Raw genomic sequence first — 27,004 nt, forward strand, 5'->3', positions numbered from 1 at the left:
CCTCCTCTGGTGGCCGGGGAGCAGCCGGGGATCGAACCGGCGCTGCAGAGGCCGCGGGCAGTTTCGCAACCCAGCGCTCAACCGCTGCGACACCGGGGAGGCCCTCCAGCTCTCATCTTTATCATCAAAAACAGAGTGAACATTTTCACCAGGAGGTGGAAAACCTGAATCCTATTTACACTCCTGACATTTTCCATGTGACATTGAGAAAATCACAATCATCTCAACTTCTGTTTTTTGTAATATGGTAATTAAGAAAGACCCCTTGTACATAAAGTCTTGGACCTGCTTCAAAGACCCTTAAGGTCCCTTCCAGTTACAGGATCTGTTCCTTCAGCTGCTTACTTTCTTTTGTGAATTATGAATTCTTCAGACTGTTTTTCCCAAATGTGAATATAAACATATCTGTAATTCATAGGGCACTAGAGAAATGGTATAATTGTAAAAAACAAATCTCACAAAAATCAGAGATTTATAATACTCCATGTAACACAAATTCCATTCGTGTTTTCATGTGGAAAATCAAAAACATGTGTCCCATGTATTATATAGAAATACAATTATTTCTCTAGGAAATAATTTACTACCCATAATAGTGTATACCGAAGACAAAGCTCATAAGAGAGACAACTTTTGTTTTGAGAATTGGGTGTTAGACAAATTGTCAGCTCCCTATGACCTGAAACTAAAATCCTTGCATTTCCAGCTCCCCCATAATTCATCACCCACTCCTCACCCCCGCCTGCTGCTACCTAGCATGAGGCTTGCCTTGCCCAGTCACCTGGGAAGAGCTGGGAGGGAAAGTACTTGGAAATGAAAACAGATGTAGTTCTACCTTCTGAAATTCGAGATCTGCACCACAGCCTCACTCTTCAAGAAAAAGAGCCTCGTTTAACAGCCCTGCAAAAGGATGGCGAGGGACATGAAGACAATGAAGGCATGTACCAGGTGCCAGACATTGTCTCACCTATGTCACCTGTTTTAATCTTCACAGTATGAGGCTGATACTCTTACTACCGCCTTCCCCCCCACCCCCCAACAAAAGAAGCATCCAAGGCACAGAAAGTTTCCATTGCCCAGCAAATAAGGGTTTGAGGCAAGATTTTATAAACTAGGTGGTCGGGTTTCAGAACCTGCATTCTTCACACGATGCTCTACTGCCTCCTAGCGTTTATTAACGGTCCTCAGGTCAGGCGCATCAAGGTGCCTGGGGTGTTGGCCCCAATGCCGCTTCCTGGCCCATCCCAGGGTTACAGTTTCAGAATCTTGCTGGAGTTTTCAACATGGCTCCGAAAGGAAAAGACAGAGAAGAGGCCCTTAACAGAAATATAGGCTTTAATTTAAAGTGTTCAAAAGTCATGAAATCACTTTAAAAATTTTTTACTGAGGTAACCATGGAGGTGGGACACACAGTTAGGTGTCGCCAGGAACTCACACAGCAATCAAAGGAGAAGAGGACAGGTTGTTCCAGGTTATGAGACCCCTGGGAATATGAGGCCTTAACTCATATTCAACTTTCTAATGGTGGAGTGAAAGATCCTTAAAATGTGTTGGGTTTTTGCTTTATTTTTGTTTTCTTAAGAAATTACAGGTTATATGTGGATGGAGCTAGAAGGAATGATGCTCTGTGAAATAAGTCAGAAGGAAAACAAAAAATCTCGGATGGTTTCAATTATAGGAGGAATATGGGGAACCAAATAAGACATCAGTGTGAAAAAAAACCCAATAACAATACAAAACACAACAAAACAAAAACAGACAATTCTAAACCAGAGACATCCTGCAGGGGAAGAGGAGGGAGAGGCATCAGAGGGAGGGAGGCAGGAGCACAGGGCACTGAGGTGACAGTACACCAGTGCATTGGTGAAGGAAATTCTAAGGGGACTACACTTGGGGGTAGGGGGGGAAACAAATATTGTTTAAAAATGAACAATGATGTAAAAAATAAATAATAAAAAAGAAATGACAGGTTATAAAGAACAGTTTTATTTTCTGCTATAATAGAAAGTCTGTAAGCACTGACAACTGAATTTTTTTTTTTATTCCATGATGCTGGTGTTGGCTTTAAGGCATTTCTGTGTAATCTGTCTTGCTCTTCGCTGAGAACAGATTCCAAACCAGAATCCGAATTAGCGCAATGCCCAATGGGACCAGGCAAATCAAATTGAGCATAGCATCATGAAGATCTACCATTGAACTAGGGGGGAATAAATTGAAAACATAATTAGCTTATCCAGTGGTTTCTTTTCTTACTAATTAATCCAAGCTATATAACAAAAGCTTTCAGGAACATTTTGTCATCGAATCCATTTAAAAAGAAACAGAAATTGCATCAAATAATATTGATTCTTTCAAATAATTGAATAATGGAATAATCCTCACCTTCCTATTGCTCATACCAGAGAAGGCTGACATGTATACCCAGGCATCTAATCTACATACTCCTAATCTTGAAATTACCGTCCAGTCAGTTTTAAGCAAAATGGTGGGATTAGGCAATCTTTTTTTTTTTTCCAGGATTAATTTTCATTACTAAACTTACTTCATTCAACACAATTAGAGGTTACAAGAGGAAATTAGTGTTAATTATAATATTTAGAAGTGACATGGCCTTGTTTTCTGCCAAGAACTTCCATTTGGCTCCCAAATACCTATAGTTCTTGATTGCATTCCAGATAGATTATATTTTTTTCATTTAACTCATATACAGTAAAAGGTGGGTCCTAATTTATTCAGGGGCTGACTATCTGGTCTGCATCTTCTTGGTTAGCTAGGCTAGCTAAAATAGCACCTAATTCATTCAGCCAAGTGAAGAAATAAATGAAAAGGTCACAGTATATAATACAAGAGGAGAAAGCAGTTTGTTACATTTTCATAATAAAACCATTTGCTTTTACCAGAATTAGGTATAGTCATTTGTCTTAAAAAAAAAAAAAACAAACAGGGCCTCCCCGGTGGTGCAGCGGTTGAGCGCTGGGTTGCGAAGCTGCCTGCAGCCTCTGCAGCACCGGTTCGATCCCTGGCTGCTCCCCGGCCACCGGAGGAGGGTCCCACATGGCGTGCAGACCTCTCCTGCCGCCCGCTGCTCCCCTCAGCAGTGTACCTCAGTCCTTCTGCCTGCTCTCACCCTCCTGCGCTTCTGACTGTGCCCAGTGCTTGTATAAATAAATAAATAAATCTTTAAAAAAAAAAAAAAAAGACCTCTTTCCCATCTTGCAAGATGGCATGTGTAAAAGCTGAGAAGTCAGCTACTAAAAAAAGAAACCTGAAGCCAAGAAGGCTGATGCTGATGGCAAGGTTAAGAAGACCAAGGCCAAAATCCCTAAAAGGAAACCCCACTATAGCCAAACCCTGTCCTAGTGGAGGAATTGGCAGATACTCCCGATCCGCTATGCATTCCAGAAAGGCCATGTATAAGAGGAAATATTCAACAGCTAAATCCAGGATTGAAAAGAAAAAGGAGAAGATTCTTGCTACTGACCCAAAACCAGCTGGCACTGACAAAATGGCAGATATTATCCTACTGAGGCTGCACCTTGAAAGTTGCTGAGCTAGACACTAACCCTCAGCCAGTAGGTGAGAAATCTGTGACCTGGTCTCACTCCTGGACCCATTCTGATCAACAGGGTGTCATAGAGGCAAGAAGGTGGTTTTCTTGAAGCAGCTGGGCAGGGCTTCCTACTAACTTCCTATTTGTGACTGGACCTCTGCTCCTCGATTGAGTTCCCCTGAGTAGGACACACCAGAAATTTGTCATCACCACATCTACCAAAATTGGTAACAGTGATGTGAAGATCCCAGAACATCTCCCTGATGATGACCTCAAGAAGAGGCAGGGTCCTCCCTGGTGGCACAAGGGGTTAAGTCTCAGCACTATGAAGCTATCTGCAACCATTGCAGCATGAGTTCGATCCCTCGCCAAGGAGCGAAGCCACATGTCTCGCCTGCTGCTCCCCGCAGCGGTATATTTTGGTCAGTCTGCTTCTTCTTTTCCCCACTCTGTCTCTGGTGAATCCTCTCACCCCTGCCTCTCTGGCCTGTACCCCAGCTCTTGTATGCACAAATAAATAAATCCTTAAACATAAACAAATAAAAGAGAGAAACACTGTGGGTTACTAATGTGCAAGGCACTGGGCTAAGTCCTGGTTATTCAACGGTAGGCAAAACTGGTGAGCGTTCCTACCCTGGTAGAGCTTACCTCCTGGTGTAGGAGAGAGTTCTTAATGGAACAGTCATAAATGAGATGGGATTACATGTGATCACACAGATGACTGTGGATGTGCTGTGATGCAAAAGCACCAAGTATTGGATGGGCGCTCCCAGCAGAGCCTCTAGCTTACTCTGGACAATTGGAGTCCAGAGAAGGTTTCCTTGACGAAGTGGCATTTGGGCTGAGTACTGAAGGGACAGATAGGTATTAACTAGAAGACCTGTACTTAGGATCACATGCAAAACCACCAACACTATCACTACCTCCTCCCCTAAAAGCCACTGCTGGGAATATCCTTAGGGTTCTGGATTGGCTTGCACCTGTTAGGTATGTCCACCCCCGACTCCACAAGAGCACCCTTCACCTTGACTTCTACCGGGTCCAGGAAATAATGACCACTATCGTCCCTCTTTTGCCCCTACTTGCTGGGCTCTGAGGCAGACCCAGGGGCTTGGATCACGGGGTCAGCCATCCAACATGTACTGGCAGTCATGTCTAGAAGTACTGGCAGCCCCTGGGGGCTGTCAGGATAAGGTTACCCTTCTGCTCCACCTAAACTTTCTATGGACAACCTCATTTCTTGGGGCACGTGGTGTTTTGTCTTTCTGGTATTCCTTCTGTTGGGTCCCAGATCAGGTCACCCCAAGATGTGCCAAAGCAGCATATTATTTTCAACTGAAGAAACAGTCAGCAAATCAATGACACCTTAAACCTCCCTTTCTCCTAAAAGCAGAATTGTCTCTGACCCTCCTGCTCTCTATTCCCCATGAAAGGAGGAAATGAATCTCTCTGTGAAAGGTGCCTTCTCAGCACAGGGATGGAGAGACAGCCTTATGTCAGAGACAGGGACAGGAAGCTGTGTAAACAAGCTCTACTTAGCTCACCAAATTCACTGTCAGAATCAAAACTTTCAAGAATTTCTTTGTCCTGTCAGCCCTACACAGATTTATTGCCTCTTTGTCTAAAAGCTATCTAACTGGCTCTTTTGCTCATTCACCAGATTCTCTATTTTATGCACGATTTTAAATTTACCTTTCCTCTTGCTAACCTCTCTCCTGTGCATTTATTTGGGGGTAGTCAAGGAACCAAAGGAGGTAAAAGGGGGAGATCCTCTGAAATTTCCCCCTGCACTGCCTTTAAGAAAATTCCTCTCCCCGCCTCTAGAGTCTGCCTGTCTTAGCCTTAATGTCAGTGGAGGCCGGCTGCCCCAAAGGCCAGGCACAGCCCAGAAGGTGGGTCAGGGGAGCCTTCGGGGGACCCCGACTGCCAGGGATGGGCACTGACTCACACACAGTCTTCCAGGTCCACGTGGGGGCTTCTACCATGCTACTGAGACACTGCATGTTTCTTCGAGAGCCATAGGCTGTCAGGCCCACGTAAACCTGGAGGCATATTGCTGCCATGTTGCACAGGCTTGAGCCCAAGACAAAGGTGCCAGAGACGGAGGACAGGTTCTCAGCATCGTCGGGGGCCTCCTTCGAGGCAGTGCTGCCTGAATTTCAGCTGTATGAGCTGGTAAGTTCCTTTGTTGTTTAAGCTAGCCTGTGCTGGGTTTCTGTCACTCGTAGTCAAGGTGGCCTGAATAATACATCTTTCTTATTATTAGCACTTAAGTCCAAATTACCATAAGTAGGTTGTCTCTGATCACGACAGGGAAAGGATTCAGTGATTCTAATTGCTCCCCACTAACCAGGATACAGGAGGATTGAAACAGCTGAGCACAGATCTCAAGAATGAGAAGACAAGGTTACGATTATGTTTTTGAGCTTGTTGTGGGTGCCCAGAAGCTTGAAGCTTCTCACACCACTACTCAGATTGGAACGAGACAGACCAGGCAGAACTGGACCGACCATGGCTGTGAGAGGCCAAGAAGGCCATTGAAACGCAAGTCCCACTTTGCAGCAGCCTAAATCACACATGTGTCAAATACAAAGAAGAAAGGAAGTGACCTAATCAAAACCTTTAAATGGAAAAAACCACAGAGCCATAGCCAGAAGCTGCTCGTTGCAGAATTACTACAATATGTGCTCAGAAATCCACTGTTTTATGAAAAGGCTGCTTGGCTGAGGCACCTCTGTGCTTTTTATCTGAGTGTTTGGTGAGCAGCAGGAGCCCATTATCCTTCAGCGTTCTCTAGTTGTAACAGATTCCTGTGTCAGAAATATCAAGAAATTGGATTCCAGCTGCCAGGGGTTCTCTCTGGGAGATTTTCCATCTCCAAGACAGAATTGTCTTTTCCTCTTTTTCCCATGGTGAGCTGGGGCATGGGGGACACCTGTGATAATTTGCAGAGGCAAAGCTTTGTGTGAGCATGCTGACAGCACTGCCGAGAAAAAGCCCAAGGCTGGGAGTTCAAGGGCAGGCAGGGGGATGAACATTTAAACGAACAGGCAATTTGATAACTACCATCTTGTTGTCTAAGACCCTTTGCTTTTAAACCCACACTGTATTCTTGAAGTTGCAACCATTTAACAACTTCGTATTCTGCAAAGTTAAGGCCATTTCCTATTGAATCACTTGCTACCCTTGGAAGATTTTCTCAGACTTCCTGGTTTTTTCTTAAGATTTCCTCTTTCTCTTAAGATAGTACTCTATGTCAGGAAAGATGCTTATGATTTACAGGATTTTGTTTCCTCTCTCACATACCATTCACTTGACTGGGATATGGACAGACCTATTGAGCATGTAGGTTTTTATGCTTTCAGAATGTTCATTCCAACCTTAATGTTTTGCTTTTTTTTTAAAGAGACTTTTTTTTTTAAGATTTATTTTATTTATTTATACAAGCACTGGGCACAGTCAGAAGCACGGGAGGGTGAGAGAATTCACCAGAGCCAGAGCGGGGAGCAGAGCAGGCAGAAGGACCAAAGTACACTGCTGAGGGGAGCAGCGGGCGGCAGGAGAGGTCTGCGCGCCATGTGGGACCCTCCTCCGGTGGCCGGGGAGCAGCCAGGGATCGAACCGGCGCTGCAGAGGCTGCGGGCAGCTTCACAACACAGCGCTCAACCGCTGCGCCAGCGGGGAGGCCCCAACCTTAATGTTTTTGAATGAATGCCTGGTAGAAAAATAATTCCTATGCCCTGCTTATAATTTCATTCACTCAATAAATATTTCACATTTACCATTTTAGGTGCTCTGGGATATAGAGTAGATAAATCAACAATGATTCTTAGCCTCACAAAGCTTACATTGCAATGAGGGCAAAGAGACAACCATAAAAGAATATATTTAATTTTATTTCATAATAACAACAATTGTACTTCTGAAAACAATTTGCAAACAATTTTTTCTCATAATGCTCTACGTTCAAAAGAAAGATGTTTACCTGCAGCTCGTACCATTCTAAGATATCTCTGCCAGGTGTCTTCTCCCTCATTTTCTTGTCTTAGCTTACACCTATTAAGCCATTTGTAAATTCAGCATTAGGAGGTCAAGGGAGCCACATACATCATCATTCTCTCACCCTAATCCTATACTATTTCCCATCTTTCACATCACAGAATTAAAGCAAAGTCTGACTGCTTCCCACTCCCCTTTTCTACTATCAATAGACGCTCAACAAATATATACAATTAATCAAGTAGCTTCCTGATGCAGTCTATGAAAGATGTTCATGGTAATTCGTATAAAAAATAGACAATTTAGGCAAAATTGTCTCTGTCCTGCAGAGAAAAGAGGTGCTCAGGATGGAAGAGGCCAAAGAAGGCTAAATATTGTCTCTTGTGAATTAGGGTCAAGAGAAGCTGTGTTCACGTAACTACTGCTATATCAGGAACAGAGGGACTTTCTCCTCGCTGAGGTCGGCCTGTAGAGTGCCTTCTGGGAAGAAAGATGGTGTAATATGTTTTACAGACTTACTATGTGCCTGCCCTGTTTGATGCCTTCCTTTCATGCTTACTAATTTCCACAATAACCCTAAAGAGACTAAGAGTTAGGTTAATTAATCCTGTGCACTACATAGTTAAATAACTAGGTTCATATACTGTTAGTCAGTCTGGAGATGAGATTTTCACCTAGATCTAAACTGAAAATCTCTCCAAAAGACAATAGCATTTAGGGCCTCCCTAGCGGCACAGGGGTTAAAGTGAGCACTATGAAGCTGTCACCAGCCACTGCAGCACGAGTTCGTTCCCTGGTCAGGGAGCTGACCCACATGGCACAGCAGACCTCTCCTGTCTTGTCCACTGCTCCCCTCAGCCATATATTTCAGTAGATCTTACTGATTCACTCTGTGAATCCTCTGGTGAATCCTCTCATTTCCCTCACCCCTGCACCTCTGGCCTAAACCCTAGTTCTTCTATGCAAAAAATAAATAAATTTTTAAAAAATTATCAGAAGGAAGAGGGGGAAATCATCATTTGTAAAGAAGAAAGGCATCTACACTGTGGAAATTAATTAAGACACTCACTGAAAGGCAATGGCCTATAACAAATGTCAAGCACACTAATAGCCTGAGACATCCACACTGCTGAATTGGAAATGTGAGGATTTAACTCCTGGTTTACCTGTTTTCTTTGATAGAGATTGGGGGCTCTTGTTACCGTTTCCACCTATAGAGACTAAATGGAGAAAAGTAACAGTTTAATATTTCTCAAAAAAAACCCAAAAACCCTAATATCGGTTACCTTCTCCTTTGGACATAATCTTATCTCCAGAAAGTCCCTTTGCAATGAAACATTATTTATAGAGGAAGAGAAGTGAGCTATGGGGAAGAAACCAACATCAGCACTGATATATATTATTGTGGTCCTAGCACCTTCTAGACAGAATTTCCTCCATGAAATCACACATCATAGCTCTATTTCTGACACATTATCAGTAAACTGATTTAGCCTCAGTCATAATCTTTTGAGCCAAATGTTTGCAATACTTTAGAATGCTACAAGTGCTTGTGTTCGTGCCAGTGGGTAAATGCACTTATTGTAAGAACAACCTGGTTAAAGACAAATTGATAATCCCAATGTTCATCCAACAATCCCAACAAGTATATATGCACATGTGTATAACTTTTCTGCAGCTGTAATATTCTAAGTATATTTTCAATCCTGTCTTTCCAATAGACAGTGGTGGGACCGGGAAAGTCATGTCTCACCAAAGTACAACCTTCGAGGCTGTGATGGATCTAAAACACACATGGAGTGTTCTAGCTGTGGGCTATCTCATGTTCTTCTAGTGATCCTCTAGAAGCCTGCATGAGCTTTTCAGAGGATGGATCATATTTTTTTAAAAGATTTATTCATTTTATACAAGAAGCCTGCATGAGCTTTTCAGAGGATGGATCATATTTTTTTAAAAGATTTATTCATTTTTATACAAGAATTGGGGTATAGGCCAGAGATGCGGGGGGTGAGAGGATTCACAAGAGACAGGGCATGGAACAGAACAGGCAGATGGACCGAAGTACACTGCTGAGGGGAGCAGCGGGCAAGAGAGGAGAGGTCTGTCCCCCCATGTGGGTTTCTCCCTGGCCAGCCGGGAATCGAACTCGTGCTGCAGTGGCTGCGGATTGCTTCATAGGTTGCGTCCTAACCCCTGTGCCACTAGGAAGGACCGAGGATGGATCATTTTTAAACTTCTTCAAGGTTCTGTTTCAATGGCCTCATAGATCAAGAATATGTAAAAATATTAATAAAGACATTAAAAATAAGTATTTCAGAACTACAGCAGGACCAACGGTATAGACACAGAATTGATACTTTGAAAGAACAAAACCCATCAGCACCAGTACAATATCTAAGATTAACTCATCTCCAGTTGGGTAACCTAATCTTTAACCCTAAATAAGGCTACCAATTTAGTCCTAGTATGAAATAGAAGCCGTGAAACAAGAGAGAAGGAGTTTCTGCCTGAGAATTTCCAGGCTTGCTGCTAAAGAAAATCTCTATGGACAATACTTGTTTTCCAAAACAGTTTCAAAGTTTATTTTAATGATTGGCTACATATAATTAAGCACCAAGAATATTTTTATTACTTAAATGACAAGTCTTTTATTTGTTATATGCTGGTGATTCACCCAGAAGCAATTCACTGTGGAGCTGCTTGTTGGCCAGTGTTCAATGCAGTGTTTATGTCACTATCACTCTCTAAGCTTTTGTTGCAAGTATAATTTTGGAAGAATCTGTTGTAAGTTTTTTTGAGAAAAGACATGCAAAAGGAAAGCAGCATGTGTAATTTTTAAAAACACTTGCATGTATAGCAGATTGATCATAGAAAACTTTTTTTTTTTTAGTAATGGATTTTATTTAGGTTTCCTGCAAAGTAGTGACAAAAGATACTGTAATTCAACAAATTAATTGGCAGGCTCTGACCACTAGGGAAAATGAATCTATTCCAGAATGTCCAGCAAGCATCAGGTGTTGGGCAGGACTATAAGACAGGTGCTCCCACATGGAGTCAGCGAGGACTCCTCATCCCAAGTTGGTCCCAAGCTGATGCTTCTCCTGCACCCTGGGCTTATCTCTGCCCTGGACTTGGCTCACTGAGCTGGACTTTCAGGTCTGCCTCACCCACAGATGCCATGTGAATTCTTTTTTTTTTTTTTTTAAGATTTATTTATTTATTTATACAAGCACTGGGTACAGTCAGAAGTGCCAGAGGGTGAGAGAATTCACCAGAGCAGAGCAGGGAGCAGAGCAGGCAGAAGGACCGAAGTACACTTCTGAGGGGAGCAGCGGGCTGCAGGAGAGGTCTGCGCGCCATGTGGGAACCTCCTCCGGTGGCCGGGGAGCAGCAGGGAATCGACCTGGCGCTGCAGAGGCTGCGGGCAGCTTCGCAACCCACTGCTCAACTGCTGCGCCACCGGGGAGGCCCCAAGATAATCGATTTTTAATATCACTGCATGAGGCATTTTACACCTCTAAGAGACCACACCTTGGTTTCCTTGCCAAGCACCCCGTTTCATTAAACAATAAACATAACCATCAAAATTACTGGCTGCTGAATAGCACATCCTTAAGTCAATAAGAAGAAAATACTTCTGTTAAACTTAGTAAAATAATTTTTCAAAAATGGCAGGGGAAAGAATAAGACCTCTGAGCTACATGGGTCCAACTAGAGTAACAGTAAAATAATCATAAGCTATTAGAAAACTCACATGCAAGTATGAACTTTATTTCAGACATTTTTGCTAGATTAGACATTTCTATTAGATTCGTCATGCTGGTGCATCTCAAAGCACTCTCTGGGCCTCAAGCCCTGTGCTGCTAAGTGTACAGTCAGCTTCTGGACTTCAGTCGGTCACTATCCGATTAGCATTAGCTACATGAGGTCACCAGATACCAAACATGACATTATCCCTTAAAGATAAACCACACCAGAGTGCCCAGAGTAAGTTTAGACCTTTAAAAATGCCCATGGTGTCATGAGATTATATTGCCAAAGTGTCTGGTTGTCAACATATCCATGCCTGAATCAACAGGAAATTAGTCTCTGGAGCCTCTGTTTCCAAGGAAGTAAATCTCTAGGTTCTCGACATTTGGCTACACAATAAAACAAGCTAGGGAACTTTAAAAAATACAGATGCCTGGAATTTATCCCCTGAGATTCTCATTTAACCAGTCTGGGGCAATCAGCACAGTTTCAAATCCAAGTGACTGCAATATGCATCGTGGATAAGAACCATTGCTTTAGGGCCTCTATTCTCAACAAAAACTCAGAGGAGCACAAGTTAAGTTCACGCCTTCTTCCTCCATTGCTCTTATATCTATGAGTGATGGGAACTTTGTGTCCTTTCTACTCCAGATTCTTTTAGCCACCATGATTTGCTTCTACAAGACTGCAGTTTTTAATGGTACGTGGGTTTTGAGCAATCTTCCCTAGTGCCAGTGGGAAAACCTTCCTTTGGTAGACCAGAGAAGCTGAGACAAAGAAAGTGTTCCTTCCGGGGCTACAGAAGACATGCTGACCAGAACAGCCCACCTTCACTTCCTTTGCATGCTCAACTCCTTTCTTCACAGTTACCCCATCATGTGTCACCCTTCTGCAGGCAAGAGCTACTGGGTTCTGTTGGTTCTAACTCCTTACTCTCTTCTCCTGTCTCCGCCTTGCCTCCACATTACCTTGCTTTACCTCAGTATTTCTCAAATAAAATCAGTTCAGTGTCCTTCAAACTGTTCTTTCTCTGCCATTTGGTTAACTTCCCTTCAAACGTTCTCCACACTGCAGGTTATCTTTTCAAAGGCAAATCTGATATTACTACTCCTCCACTTAACAATAATATTCCGTTTCTTTTAGCATCATATCCATGCTTCTCAAGCTCCATTAAGCCACTCGTAGTTCTCCCAAGCATGCCACCAGATCTCAGGCCTCTCTGGATCCACACCGACCCACACCACCTTGCCACAATGCATCTTAGAGATCACATCTTTGCCATCCACTGGGAGCTACAGGCTCAGTCAGTGTTTGTGCCCACTGTATTCTGCATTTTCTAGAAATGACACCTACCAAAAGCACTATGCTGTTCACTATAATTTCCAAGATGTGGGGCTTCCAAGCTATCCTTTTCTAAAAAAGATTTTATTTATTTTATTTTTGTAGCAAAGAACTGGGGTGTAGCCCAGAGGTGGGTGTGTGTGTGAGAGGATTTAGCAGAGACAGAGTGGGGAGCAGAACAGGCAGATCTACTGAAATACACTGCTGAGGGGAGCAGCGGGAAAGACAGGAGCAGTCTGCTGCACCATGTTGCTCCCGGGTCAAGGATCAAAATCAGGCCACGGTGGGCCGTCATGGTGATAGTAATGAGATTTAACCCCTAGGGCGCCAGGGAGGCCCCCAAGATATCCTTAAGTAGGTAAAGGGGTAAGTAAACTGTCGGGCATACTGACAATGGAGTATTACTCACAACTAAAAGCAAATGAACTATCACCTCTGAGGTCAAAAGGGAGAAGGGAGGGAAAGGGTCAAGAAGACAGGAGGAATGATGATGGGAGAAAAAGTTTGTATAGATATATGTTTCAAAACAGATGTAAAATGGGCCTCCCTGGTGGCGCAAGGGGTTAAGCATCGCACTATGAAGCAATCCACAGCCTCTGCAGCACGAGTTCAATCCCCGGCCGGCCAGGGAGAAACCCACATGGCGAGCCAGACCTCTCCTGTCTTGCCTGCTGCTCCCCTCAGCAGTGTATTTCGGTCAGTCTGCCTGTTCTGCTCCCCACTCTGTGTCTGGTGAATCCTCTCACCCCCCGCACCTCTGGCCTGTACCCCAGCTCTTGTATGCATAAATAAATCCTTAAAAATATAAATAAATAAAAATAAACAATGTGTGCTTTAAAAAAAAAGATGTAAAATGTGACATCAAAAGTGTAAAATATGCATGAGGGGTAAAAATGTAGAACTTTAGAATGCATTCCAACTTAAGTTGTCATCAACTTAAAACAGACTGCTACAAATACAAGTTGTCATATGCAAGCCTCGTGGTAAACATGAAGCAAAACCCTAGAAAAGAAAAAAAGAAAGATGTGAGCTATCCAGCTATGAAGAGACATGGACACACCTTAAGTGCATGTTACCAAATGACAGCAGCCTGTCTCAACAGGTGACATGCTGCATGCTTCCAACCGCAGGACAGTCTGGAAAAGACAAACCACACAGACAGGAAAGAGATGAGTGGTTATTGGGACCGGGAAGGGGAAGGATTAAGAGCACAGAAGACTTTTAGGGCAGTGAACCCATTCTACATAACACCATAATGGCAGAGGCTGGTCCTTATCCATTTGTTAAAACCCAAGGAATGGGGCCTCCCCGCTGGCGCTGCGGTTGAGCGCTGGGTTACGAAGCTGCCCGCGGCCTCTGAGGTGCCGGTTCGATCCCCGGCTGCTCCCCGGCCACCGGAGGAGGGTCCCACATGGTGCGCAGACCTCTCCTGCCGCCCGCTGCTCCCCTCAGCAGTGTACTTCGGTCCTTCTGCCTGCTCTGCTCCCCGCTCTGGCTCTGGTGAATTCTCTCACCCTCCCGCGCTTCTGACTGTACCCAGTGCTTGTATAAACAAACAAACAAATAAATAAATAGCATGCCTCTATAAAAAAAAAAACAAAACCCAAGGAATGTACACCACTGAGAGCGAAGTCCAATGCAAACTATGGACTTTGGACATGTCATTTATTATAATAAATGTGATACTAGAGGGGCGGGTATGGAGATAGTGGAGGAAGCTGTGCAGCCAGGAGAGCAGAGCATATAAGAACTCAGTGTACTTTCTGCTCAGTCCTGCTGTGATCCTAAAAACATAACCCTCCAAAATGAAATCAAACAAACAAATAAATTCTCCACTGCCTCATCATCACCATTAACTCACAGTGGACCCAAAGGTAACAGAGTAGGGTGACGGGGACCCATGAAAGCTGGCCTCCCTCTGGATGACTCTTCTCCCGCCACCCTGGATGGCCTCCTTGTCAGACCCAGGTCAGGCAAGCTGGGTGCTATTGCCCTTGTCATGTTTTCTGCATCTAATGTCCCCTAGAGATCTGCCATGGTCCCCTCCCCTTTTTCTTCATGTCTTTATTCAAATTCACCTGCTAGGTGAGGCCTTTCCCATCATCCTACTGGACGAGCCATGCTTTATATTTCACCAGAGAATTATCACCAACATGCTCTGTATTTCACTTATCTGCCTTCCTTTCACTAGAATGGAAGCTCTATGAGGGCAGAGATATCTGTGATTTTGTTCACATTAATTCTGGGTGTGACAGGATCTTAATAACATTTGTCAAGGGAATAAATTAACAGCTCATTGACAGGTCTCTCTTGCTTCCAGACATTTGCTGTGCTGTTTTTCTGCCTGGAATGACATTCCTTTGTGTTCAGGAGGAGAAGTTCAACTTAGCCTCCAAAACTCAGCTCAAGACCTACCTCTTCAGGGAAAAAGAAAAATATCAGATGGTTTCACTTATAGCAGGAATATAGGGGGCCCAAATAAAACATCAGTGTAAAAACAATAATAACAGTACAAAACACAACAAAACTAAAACAGGGCCTCCCCGGTGGCACAGCGGTTGAGCACTGGGTTGCAAAGCTGCCCGCAGCCTCTAAATCGCCGGTTCGATCCCTGGCTGCTCCCTGGCCACCGGAGGAGGGTCCCACATGGCGCGCAGACCTCTCCTGCTGCTTGCTGCTCCCCTCAGCAGTGTACTTCTTCGGTCCTTCTGCCTGCTCTGCTCCCTGCTCTGGCTCTGGTGAATTCTCTCACCCTTCTGCACTTCTGACTGTACCCAGTGCTTGTATAAATAAATAAATAAATCTTAAAAAAAAAAAAAAGAAAAAAAACTAAAACAGACAATGAATGATAAACCAGAGACATACCAGAGGGAGGAGGAGAGAGTGGTATCAGGGGGAGGGAGGGAGGAGCTCAGGGGACTGAGGTGATGGTGCATGGGTGCATTGGCGAAGGAAATTCTACCAGGACTATACCCGGGGGGTGGGGGAGCAAATATTGTTTAAAAATGAACAATGACGTAAAAAATTAAATAGATAAATAATTTTTAAAAAAGGTGAATAGCATAAGCACTTTCTCTAAGATGTTGCTCTACAGAATGGCATTATTGAAAAGTACCTCTCTTCCAAAAAATATTGGAAGAATTTCACTTGAATAAATATTGCATAACTCAAGAAAAAAAAGAACCACCTCTTCTGTGAAGTGTCCACTGACCCAAGGCAAACGGAAATAGGAATCTCTTCTTTGTTTTGCCACAGTGCCTTGTTTTGCTCCTGATGAGGCCCTTATCACAGTGTTTTATAATCTGTGTGGCTCCTTGAAGGTTCCTCAGTCCCTTCCCCAGCACCATTGAACCTGGCACATAATATCAGACCCTCAGAAACATTTGCGGAATGAAACAAATGAATGACTCAGAGCAATCAGTGTGTAGCCAGGTGTGAATTACATAGGCACATGTGGCATATATAATTTAGAGAATGCCCTTGAAGAGTCTATTAAAGTTCCTTTGACATTAATACTTTTCATATTATAGCTTACTCAAGATCTATGAGTTAATGAATGATAGTAACCGAAGTCCAAAATAATTATCTGATCATCAATGTAAAAGGCTGAGGTTGCAATCATATTTCTACATTAAAGATTTTTTTTAAACTCTACTTTTTGTTTGAGTTTCCGTATCCAAACTGGTTTAACCTAGAGAATATCAGCACAGAAGCTTTTAAGCCTGAGAAGGTTTGGTAAACACGGCATTGATGCCAAAGACCATTGTGGAAAGAGGAGACTAGAAACAAGTACAGACACACAAATTTCATGTATGTAGATGTGAGTATATGTGCATGGGCTAATCAAAAACTTTTTTGCCATAGTAGAATAGTAAACTAGTCAGAGTATCACCCTCTTATTCATAAGGGGTTCTAGAACTCTAAGAACCTAACTCTTAAAGGAAGAAACTGAGATCCAAAGTGTATCATATGTATTATTTCATTTAAACCCCACCACAAGCTCATGGGGAAGATATTATTTAAGAAATGGGAAAGCAGATGTATTTTTTCATGGTCACGTGGCTAGTAAGTAGTGAAGGGGGAATGAGGCCCAAATCTTTCCACCCAAATTTCTCTTTTTGTTTTAAGATTTATTTATTTATGCATACAAGAAGTGGGGTACAGGGCAGAGGTGCGGGGGGGTGAAAGGATTCACCAGAGACAGAGTAGGGAACAGAACAGGCAGATGGACTGAAATCCACTGCTGAGGGGAGCAGCGGGCAAGACAGGAGAGGTCTGTTGCATCATGTGGGTAGTTCCCTGGCCGGGGATCAAACTCATGCTGCAGTGGCTGCGGATAGCTTCATAGTGCTGAGACTTAACCCCTTGTGCCACTAGGGAGGCCCCCTCCACCCATATTTCATTAAGGATTACTTTAATGTGATCCTAGTAAGGATCCTGCCATACACATGTTTTGATGATTGTGTCTTATAAGAGCATTGAGTGTATAAACTGAAATCTTGTATTTCAAATAATGGTACAACTGAGGAAGAGAAAAAAGGAAAAGGGGGGAGGAGGAGAAAGGACAAAAAAGGCAGGGGAAAAGAAGAAAAGAAAGGTAAGAGAGATATGAGGCCAAAGAATTGGAAGTTTGATTTCATGATCACAGGTTCGATCTCATTCCTAGTTCTTCAATCTGTTGCTTATATTACCTTGAGAAAGTGATGATGAGAATGATGATGATTGTATGATGACTGAATAATAATAATTGTTATCTCCACCATCAGCTGCAGGTGCCACAGGGCCAGGGCCATCTCTGACTTTGCTCACTGCATTAAATTCTTATCTGATATAATAAGAACAGTTGGTTCACAACAGCAACAACTATAAAAATGTGGAAGAAGAGACATTAAACCTTCTGTTTGAACTTAGCTGTACTCATTCATCAATCTTCCCATTGGTTTCTTTCTTTGATGAAAGAAACCAAAGAAAGAAACCATGTGCCATCCTTCTTGCATGTACAGCATCCACATTACATGATCCACAATGTCTATACTCGGTTATAGAGAGAACCTAACATTGTTTAAAAGGAAATTTGAGCACAGAATACCTTTAGATTTTTATGACTCCCCCCACCCAAATATTTCCACCAAATCAGATTTATTTACAACCCTCTTTATCAAGTCTTTCTAAAGCATTCAACTCAGTTTTCATAGGAAGAACTTTCATTTCATACTTGTTTCCTAAGATTATAAAATCAAAGTGTAATTAAATGTTGTCATTATAAAAATGCCTCTGATGTTAATGAACTTGAAACAGAAATGATGACTCTTGGTAAAGTAAAGAGCACAGGTATCCTGAGAGTAAGTCAGAAGCATCCAGCAGGCCAGATGATCTGAAGAATATGTTACAGCACCTGCTGGATTGTAACCCGAGTGTTTGACACAGTACGGGACACACAGGAGACAATCAATATCGTTGACTCAACCATACAAGGCTTGTGTGATACCTGAGTGAACAAAAGCCATGCAGTGCTTACACACACTGGCACTTGGTCAACAGTGATTTCCTTCCCTTTCTGACTCTTTGAGACATTTACCTTATTTGTACTCAGACTCATTGAAAAAGAACTTGAGAATGTTTCCTGCAGCAACTGCTGTTAATTTACTCATTTTTAAAAAGGGAGTTGAAAAAAAAAGAAAAAGAAAAAAATAAAAAGGGGGTTGAGCCAGTCACTTTTCTGAGCACTAGGGACATGGTCCTGAACCCTAAGGAGCGCACAATCTTGCTCTTCACTCCAAACATGACTTAGTAATAAAACCCCAAAACAGGAGAGGAATTATATGAAGAGGAAATCAAGCATCTGGGTTGGCAATGCTTTCCTACAGTGAAGTTACATAAAAAATTTTAAAAGTTCATGTGGTCTAGATGTTTCTACAGAGCATGTTAAGAATGTTCCCATCTTGAAATAATACATTCCTCTCTACTCCATAAAAGGCACATATCAGAAAATATTTGCCAATGAAGTGAATTTTATAGCCATACCAAAGAGCAAAACCTCTCATCATTAGCTGGTACTTTTTCAAGTTAAAAAAAAAAAAATAGGATGGACCTTGATTTTTACTCTAATTCCTGTAATGTCACAGAGCGAAGGTTATTTTGCCTTATCATCTAGTGTAATAATATGCATTATACTACGTGGAACCTAAAGCTCTCCGAGATTTCACTTTGGTTTCTGAGATTTGACCCTGTTGTAGCACTGACTATGTGAACCTGAGGGATAAGAAAAGTTATGAGGTCTTCTCAGAAGAAGTGGCCCAGGGCAAATAATTACGAATATCCCGTTATAGTCTGCTCTCTAATTCCTGAGGATGCCTCTAATGATGTGTGATTTGTAATGATAATATAATTGAGATATGGAGACTCTAGTAAGTTTGCCTACATGAGATCTTTTTGTAGGTAATATTTGAATAAATTTACTTACTGTTGGTTGAACTTCAGCAAATCTGCATCGATAATGTCAGCTAATGGCAGGTTCAATAAGCAAAAAGAAGCTTGCACTGTAACCCTAGAAGTAACTTTAATACAAACAGATGAAGCTTTTATAACTAGGAGGCACAGATTTTGTTTACAACAAACATCAAATGAAAGCTGAAATTTGGTTTGTAAAAAAGGAAAATTAAATCATATACTCTAAAGGTAAAGATACATATTAGGCCCATATTTCTATCTCCCCAAAAGTTATATATTTATGACTATATGATTATTTTTTAAAATAAATGAACTTTCACTTGAGATTTTAAAAAATGACTTCTATGATTTTTCCCCATTTCCAAATGACTACTTGCTCATTTAATCTGCTTAAATTATGAATAGATTCTAGAGAATAAAACATGTCAGAGAAATTCATCATTTTTCTCTTGATGTCAAGAATAGGATGAAGAACTCTAAAAGGACATATAACATCTTAATTCGGAAAAGAGAATGAGAATGGGGAGGGCCACGTGGTTCAAGGAAAAAAAATGGGGGCCTCCCGGGTGGCACAGTGGGTTGAGCGCAGCGCTATGAAGCTGTCCACAGCCTCTGCAGCACGGGTTCGATTCCCAGCTGGCCAGGGAGATTCCCGCATGCCATGGCAGACCTCTCCTGTCTCGCCCGCTGCTCCCCTCAGCAGTGATTCGGTCTGTCTGCCTGTTCTGTTCCCCGCTCTGTCTCTGGTGAATCCTCTCACCCTCCCGTGCCTCTGGCCTGTACCCCAGTTCATGTATGAATAAATAAATAAATAAATAAATCTTGGAAAAAAAAAAAGCAAACAGAGACATTTCATTCTTAAAAAAATGTCTTTTTAAATATGCTAAGGGCGGGCCTCCCCGGTGGTGAAGCGGTTGAGCGCTGGGTTGCGAAGCTGCCCGCAGCCTCTGCAGCGCCAGTTCCATCCCCGGCTGCTCCCCGACCACCAGAGGAGGGTCCCACATGGCGCGCAGACCTCTCCTGCTGCCGGCTGCTCCCCTCAGCAGTGTACTTCGGTCCTTCTGCCTTCTCTGCTCCCCACTCTGGCTCTGGTGAATTCTCTCACCCTCCCACGCTTCTGACTGTACCCAGTGCTTGTATAAATAAATAAATAAATCTTAAAAAAAAAAAAAGAAAACATTCTATTAAAAAAAAAATATGCTAAGGGCAGGGCCAGCATTACAGAAATAAGGAATAGTTATCTGTTTGGGTTCTAATGCTTCAGAGTTTCACAGAGATTCAATCATTTGGCTTGGTTTCCACACTCTCCGAAACAATTTATTCAAAATGCAGATAAATCTTCATGACAATTTCCTCAAGCTGTTTCATCGGGGATCTAGAGTAGGATGATTCATTCATTCACCCAAAACACATTTTCAAGGGACCAACTAACTGCAGGAAGTGTAGTAGGTAATAGGATCACAGTGATAAGAGACTATACAATAAGACCTTACACAATAAGATCATCCCAGAGGGATTTCTATAAAGGGGGTGAGCATAGACCCCTGAAGTCATGAAGCAGGAGACCTAATTCAGAGGAGGAAATCAAGGAAGGCTTCCTGGAGAAGCACGTCCCTGAGCTGCGGCCTACAGAAACAGTGGGAACCAGACAGGCGATGGTGACGGACATTCTGAGCACAGGATGCTGCGTGGGAGACAAGGAGGAGGGGGATGTATTGGGGGGTGGGGGTATTAAACCAAGGAAGTACAGAATGCTGCCGTATGGAGGGCACTGATGCTAAGTAGAGGAGTAACAAGAAGTGAGGCTGAAGGTAAACAGAATCCTACATAACCTAGGGCCTCAAAGGGCTTGGGTCATATCCTGAGAGCAAGAAGAAGGCACTTGAAATTGTTCAACAAAGCAATGGCCTCTTATTCTAGAAGCCACAAAGAAGAAGGGGTAGGAGGGAATGGGCACTAGCAGCTTGGGGACACATGGAGGAGGTTATCTGGTAGCTCATATAAAGGATGATGAGAAACCTGAGCTAAAGGAATGGCAATGGGAACCGAAAAAAGATGGATTTTGGACATACTAGGGAGATAGATTTACTAATAATCGGTAGCATGGGGCCTCCCTGGTGGCGCAAGGGGTTAAGCACTGCACTATGAAGCAATCTACAGCCTCTGCAGCATGAGTTCGATCCCCAGCCGGCCAGGGAGCAACCAACATGGCACAGTAGACCTCTCCTGTCTCGTCCACTGCTCCCCTCAGCAGTGTACTTCGTCAGTCTGCCTGTTCTGTTCCCCGCTCTGGCTCTGGTGAATTCTCTCACCCTCCCGCCCTTCTGACTGCACCCAGTGCTTATATAAATAAATAAACAAATCTTTGGAAAAAAAAATCAAACCTATGAAGGAATCTATCAGTTAGAGACAAATAGGATTCCTTTAGGGAAATATGGAAGACCCAGCTCAAACCTAAAATAAATCCATATTTAAAACTCTTTCACTTAGCACACAGTTGGGAAGACAAATATTTATTGAATAAAAATCCCACTATTATTTTTACTGTCATTTAAGTCAGAAATGTACTTGTTATCCTAAAATCAAGAAACACAGATGAACAATATGATTTATATTTTCTGATTGTGTTTCCTGCATAATATTATATATTTTTATAATTCTAGAAGGTTCATATTTAGAGCTCAGACTTCTAATTTTTCAGCATTTCTTGTTATCAATGAAAAAAAGGTTATTGTTCTAGACTGAAAAGTTTGTGCTAAACATAATACATATGTTAACAAAGAATAGAAGATACTCTTTGTTTTCAATAGAAAAGTACATTGTTTAGCCCTGAAAAGTTTTCAGTAACCAGAGGCATATACATCACAATTAGAAGAGAGTTTTGAATGATGTACGTTGCATACAAATGTGCTTTAATAAACATGGGATTTTTTCCCCCTTCCAGATTTTTGGCTTACTTCTCAACTTTCAAGGAACAAGAGCTCATTTTCTGGATACTACAAACAATGGCTCAGTGACTGATGTGATCCAAGGCATTTCTTAGAGTTCTGTGAGAGAAAGTATGTGAAGCACTCCAGCAAGTCCCATTATATTCTGGCATACAATAGTAATATGTAAAATCACACATTTCCACATACTGAAAAGAAGCTTCCTGTTGCCAATCTCTAATATATATAAGAAATTGATAATGTAAGAAATTGGGGCAGAGTAGTAAGGGCCGGATTTTGAGGTCAGATATTCGAATTCCATCTTTGCCACTTTTATCAGGTTATGTGTTCACAAGCAAGTTACTTTACCTAGAAGGCATTTCTCCCCACTAACACTCTGCCTCTCACTTACTACACCTTTAGCATATAAGGTACTCAACAATTGTTAGTTGTTATTATTAGTGTGTCCAGTATATTAAATAAGTCAATGATGACTACTATAACAAAAATCATGAGATTGTTCTTTCTTTTATTAAAACAAAGCCTCCTACAAGCTGAGGGTGTTGGCTCTCCACTTGTGTGTTTGTCAAGGAGCTTGTGAATATTGTTTCACAGCATAAATGTAGGCGAACCTATGCAAGATGCCTAAGCAGAAAGCAATAAAGGCTGTGCTGTGCTTGCAGTAAAATTCTAATAACATTTGCTGCACTGGGTCTTAGTAAAAAGAGCTGATATTTCTAGAGTGTTCATTTTGTGCCAGGAATTGTTTTATGTACATAGCATGTCTTAGTCCATTTAATCCTCATTCTAGTTCCATTAGGTACTTTTCTTTTTTCTTTTTCATTTTTATAGATGAAGACACTGAGGCACAGGGAGGTTGAGTAATTTATCCAGGGTCACACAGCTGGAAGCAGGGAGTCAGATCTCCCAGACAGACTCCAGAGGCATGCTGTATTATTCCATTTGTAAAAATCTAGAAAATGCAAACTAATCTATAGTGACAGAAATCAGGTAAACAATTACCCAGGGACGAGAAAGGATAGGGAAGGGCTGGAGAGGATTACCAAGGGTCAAAAGGAAACTCTGAGGAATAAAGGATATGTAACTCTCTAGACTGCGGTGATGGTTTCATGGTACATTCATGTGTCAAGTATAATAGTCCAGCTTATATGTGCAGTTTATTGAGGATCAATCATACCTCGATAAAGCTGTTACCAAAAAAAAAATCCCACCTTTCAACTCTCACACAAAAAACAAGAACAGGAGACTGTTTAAAAGCTGCTGAGCATATGTATGGCCTCCCTGGCTCAGGGGTTGAAGTCTCAGGGCTGTCAAACTATTGCCAGCCACTGGGGCCTAGGTTTGATCCCCAGCCAGGGAGCTGACCCACGTGGTGCAGCAGACCTCTCCTGTCTCGCTCGCTACTCCCCTCAGCAGTGTGTTTCAGTAGATCTGCCTGTTCTACTCCCCACTCTGTCTCTGGTGAACCCTCTCTCTCACACACACACACCTGCACCTCTGGCCTACACCCCAGTTCTTGTATGCACAAATAAATTTAAAAAATGAAATGAAATAAAAGCTGCTAAGCATAGATGCGATAGAAAACTACTGCTAGGAATAGCCTAAAATCCATCAATAAAGTTCAACTATGGAACATTAATATCACTTATCCCAATAGAGCTATTGTTAAAAAGTAGATTTATTCTCCTGCATGATGATCACAGTTAATAATATTGTATTATTATAGAAAGTTGCTAAAGGGCTGGATCTAAAAAGTTTTCATACAAGGAAAAAAATGGTAACTGTGATGATGAATGTTCACTAGACTTACAGTGGTGATGGTTTTGCAACATATACAGATATCAAGTCATTATTGTTTTATAGCTGAAACTAATACAATCATTATATGTCAGTTGTATCTCAATTTTTTAACGTCTATTTACATGTACCATGGAAATTTCCATAACCTGTTAAGTCTAAAAAGCGGGATACAGAAAATTCATGGGTGGTATCATTTCATTATAAAAATTATGTATATAGCTTTGTTTTAAAAACCTAAGTGAATGTAGACACAATAAGAAGTGAGTGGTAGTTTTTGTTCAAGTGATTTGGTGTGTGAGTTTTTTCAACAAACATATTTTTATAGTAAATACTAGGGGAAGAAAGTTTTTGTTATGGTTTGTTCAGAAGCTCAGCGGCCAGTCACTCCACTGAAATGTAACCATCTGATGTTCTTTACCCAGAACGTGGCAACCAGCTAAGGGGAGGCAAAAACATGTAAGAGCACCACCAAAATAGCAGCTCACCAAACCCACATGCTCAGGAAAACTCACATACTTAATTCATAAGAACCCCTTATGTCTTTACTAAACATCTAAATGCTTAGGAATGAACTTAAGAAAAAAGCAAAACATATCTTATGAAAATTACAAAACTGTTGAAAAAATCTGAAAGATCTAAGTAGATGCAAAACATTTCAGGTTCATGGCTCTCTCCATGAACTTAACGTTGCAAAGATGGCAATACTACCCAAATTCAGTATAATCCCTATCAGCATCCCAGCTGTCTCTATGGAAATTGACAAACTGATTCTAAAATTCACGTAGAAATACAAAGGACTCAGAATAGCCAAAAACAATCGTGAAAAAGAAGAATAAAGGAGTAGAGCTCACATTTCCCAAAGTCATCAAAAAAAAAAGTAAAAAGATAACCCACGGAATGGGAGACAAAAACCTAAAATAATATATTTGATAACAGATTGTATCAAAAATACACAAAGAACTATTGCAACTCAACAATAAAAAGACTGAAAACTGGCCAAACAAGCTAAGCAGGTATTTTCCTTACACAGTGGCCAAAAGCAGATGAAAAGATGCTCAAAAACCAGTGAGATGCTATTCATGCAAACTCTGGTGGCTAAATCAGAAGGATTTGGAGAAACGGGGACTTTTGTCTATTATGGTTGGTAAGGTAAAGTGGTTCAGCCCTTTCAGAAACAGTTTGTCAGTTTCTCAAACTGTGATAAGTTGAGGGCCTCCTTGGTGGCGCAAGGGGTTAAGCACCACACTATGAAGCTACCCTCAGACTCTGTAGCATGAGTTCGATCCCTGGCTGGCCAGGAAGCAAACCACATGGTGAAGCAGACCTCTGCTGTCTCGCCCCCTGCTCCCCTCAGCAGTGTATTTCAGTCAGTCTGCCTGTTCTGTTCCCCGCTCTGTCTCTGGTGAGTCCTCTCAGACCCTGCACCTCTGGCCTGTACCCCAGTTCTTGTATGCATAAATAAATAAATCTTTAAAAAAATGTGATAAGTTGAGTTACCAACTTAAAAGGTGGCCATCTACACCAACACTTGTATGCTAATGCGCATGGCAGCATTACTTGTTTTTTTAAAAAAAGATTTATTTATTCATACCAAGGGCTCTTATTGACCACAAAGGAGGAAAGTACGGGTACCCATTACAACATGGATGAACCCTGGAAACATTATTCTAAATGAAAGATCAGTCACAAGAGACCACCTATGACCCGATTCCTTTCAAATGAAGTCCAGAGTAAAGAACCCAAGTAGTAGCAGCTGCTTAGGGCTGCAGGAGGGGAAATCAGGAAATAGGGGGATGCTAGGTAACAGGTACAGGATTTTTTGAGGGATGAAAATATTGTAACATTGATGGTGGTGATAGCCACACAGATCTGTGAATATGCTAAAAATTATCAAGCTGCACACTTTAAATGCATGAATCATATGGCATGTGGATTATATCTCAATGAAGCTGGTTTTTTTTTCCCATAGAGGCATGTTTTTATTTATTTATTTATTTTTGTTTGTTTGTTTGTTTATACATGCACTGGGTACAGTCAGAAGCGCAGGAGGGTGAGAGAATTCACCAGAGCCAGAGCAGGGAGTAGAGCAGGCAGAAGGACCGAAGTACACTGCTGAGGGGAGCAGCGGGCGGCAGGAGAGGTCTGCGCGCCATGCGGGACCCTCCTCCGGTGGCCGGGGAGCAGCCGGGGATTGAACCAGCGCCGCAGAGGCTGCGGGCAGCTTCGCAACCCAGCGCTCTACCGCTGCACCACCGGGGAGGCCCTCAATAAAGCTGTTTTAAAAGATCTACCTATTTTCTTCAAAAAAAAAAAATTTACACAAGCTTTTAAACAAAATTTTTTTTTAACCTGGAGGAGGAGACACTCTAGGTCTGTACATGATTAAAGTGGGAAGTGTAGATAGCCTAGAATCTGATTATAACAAGTAAAGACAGGTGCTCAAGGAGCTTCCCTTTCTCTGTCACTGTACAGGAGAAAACAGCTTGAGAAGCTCAAATGACCCTGAAGGGAACACATCGATTTATTATGTATGTACAGACATGGGACAATATTGATCTGCCAAAAATGAAATTCCCTTCTATCTTCTGCTAAATAGCTGTATAAACACAGCGCATGTCAGAGACAACATCTTAAAATGTGTGGCTTTGAAGGCAGGAGGCTATGAGCCTACTTTCTCTCATCTGTAAGGAGTCTTCCCGCAAAGGTGGTGAGGGTTCTGTGAAGGAGTAATGTGTACCATGCCCTTGGCACAGTTCTGGGACGTGGAAGCACTTGTGAAGTTCTGCGAGCTATCTTTATTACAGATGGCAGCCAACCAGGAGAAAGGCCTCCAGCTAATGGCAAATTCCATTCTGTACCCTTTGCTTAAGAAAGAAGTGTGGCCACACTTAAAACATTGTAGAACTCTATCTCACATGGTTAAACATTTTTGAAAGTTAGTAAACAGTAAAAGCTACTTTATCTAGCATGACTTCTTTGAAGAGTATAGAGAACAGGTTTTTCTTATCACTTAATTATGAAAATAGAAAAACCCCATCACAGGCTGGGTGAAATTGTAGCTCTGGAGGACATTAAGGGAAGCAATTTGATGCATCAACTCCCCCAATTGTATAGCATATTTTTCAAAGGAGGAAATGTCCTCTATGATAATGACCATGGAATTTTA

General features: G+C 42.1%; 1 pseudogene across 1 annotated transcript in view; it reads right to left on the reverse strand.

Moving 5' to 3' along the window:
• Nucleotides 1-27,004, reverse strand: part of LOC311181781 (transmembrane protein 180-like) — a 38,009-nt pseudogene that overhangs the window by 7,876 nt on the left and 3,129 nt on the right. The window contains exons 3-4 of the transcript in view: nucleotides 19,104-19,197; nucleotides 16,363-16,419 (exon numbers count right to left, since the gene is read on the reverse strand). The product of the transcript in view is annotated as a transmembrane protein 180-like (transcript). The remainder of the gene's footprint in view (nucleotides 1-16,362; nucleotides 16,420-19,103; nucleotides 19,198-27,004) is intronic.

This window comes from Talpa europaea, assembly GCF_964194135.1.
Source record: "Talpa europaea genome assembly, chromosome: 12".
In the NCBI taxonomy this organism is placed as follows: Eukaryota; Metazoa; Chordata; class Mammalia; order Eulipotyphla; family Talpidae; genus Talpa; species Talpa europaea.